This window comes from Micromys minutus (genome assembly GCF_963924665.1).
Source record: "Micromys minutus genome assembly, chromosome: 1".
Taxonomy (NCBI): domain Eukaryota; kingdom Metazoa; phylum Chordata; class Mammalia; order Rodentia; family Muridae; genus Micromys; species Micromys minutus.
In genome coordinates this window covers 226,444,429-226,445,936 of record NC_137969.1, presented here as the reverse complement: position 1 = coordinate 226,445,936, position 1,508 = coordinate 226,444,429, and the positions used below count along the sequence as shown (strand labels likewise).

At 47.7% G+C, this 1,508-nt stretch overlaps 1 pseudogene across 1 annotated transcript; it reads left to right on the top strand.

Annotated features, from left to right (window-relative positions):
• Positions 1 to 319: 319 nt before the first annotated feature.
• On the top strand, positions 320 to 905 carry LOC308417601 (ADP/ATP translocase 2-like; annotated as a pseudogene). Its single transcript has one exon. The product of its transcript is annotated as an ADP/ATP translocase 2-like (transcript).
• Positions 906 to 1,508: the final 603 nt, after the last annotated feature.

Below are 1,508 nucleotides of genomic sequence, written 5' to 3'. Positions count from 1 at the left end.
TTTCCCTTTTGCAGGAGCATCAAATTTCATCAGACACCAGATCTCATAACAGATGATTGTGAGCCACCATGTGGTTGCTGGGATTTGAACCCAGAACCTCTGGGAGAACAGTCAGTGCTCTTAACCACTGAGCCAACTCTCCAGTTCAACCATATACCTCTAATCTTCCCATATCTACCTCCAAGTGCTGAGATCACAAGTATATACAACAATGCTGTTTAGAAGTAGCTCAGGCCCCAGAGTCCGGGAGTCAAAGCCGGTTGTCAAGCTTGTCCTGTCCCCCACTCACCTGCCTCTTTTTTTTTTTTTTGCTTTCAACATGACAGATGCCGCTGTGTCTTTCGCCAAGGACTTCTTGGCCGGTGGAGTGGCCACAGACATCTCCAAGACGGCGGTAGCACCCGCTGGGGCCACATCCTTGTGCTTTGTGTATCCGCTTGATCTCACCCGTACCCGTCTAGCAGCTGATGTGGGCAAAGCTGGAGCTGAAAGGGAATTCAAAGGCCTTGGTGACTGCCTAGTTATGGTCTACATATCTGATGGGATTAAGGTCCTGTACCAAGGCTTTAATGTGTCAGTACAGGGCATTATCGTCTACCGAGCTGCCTACTTCGGTATCTATGACACTGCAAAGGGAATGCTCCCGGATCCCAAGAATACCCACATCTTCATCAGCTGGATGATTGCACAGTCTGTCACTGCCGTTGCTGGCCTGACTTCTTACCCTTTTGACGGTGCGCCATCGCATGATGATGCAGTCTGGAGGCAGAGGAACTGATATCATGTATACAGGCACGCTTGACTGCTGGCGGAAGATCGCTCGTGATGAAGGAAGCAAGGCCTTTATCAAGGGCGCATGGTCCAACGTTCTCAGAGGCATGGGTGGTGCCTTTGTGCTTGTATGATGAGATCAAGACGTGCACATAATTATGTCCTGGGTGTTCTCCCCGAGAACTGGCATGTTGTATAATATACCATATTCTTGAACATTCTGGACAGATTCTCTGGGCTTGTCTGTTGTCAACGGCAACTATTTACCAGTTGAAAAGTGAGAAGCAATAATATTCATCTGACCAGTTTTCTCTTAAAACCATTTCCATAATGACAATAATGATGGGTCTCAATTATATTTGTTTTATTTCAGTCACTCCTGATAATAAAAAATTGAAGAAATAAAAATATCTAAAACCAAAAAAAAAGTAGCTCAGTCTCCCTCCCCTCCTGACCCCAGTGTGTGTGTGTGTGTGTGTGTGTGTGTGTGTGTGTGTGTGTTCTCTTGCTTTAATTCTCCATGTCTCCAATGCTCAGATGAGCTGTGAATCTCTGGGTTTGGCCACCTTGGCCTCCTCCAGGACTGTGGACGCACAGCACTGCATCTGGCTTGGGTCGGCTTCATAAGTCCAGCTTTGCATCTGGGTTCGGATTCTTTCCCCTTTGGAGATGAGGACAGGTGGCCTGGCAGAAGAGAGACCAGGCACAGCGGAGGCTGATGGGGCTTCATACACATA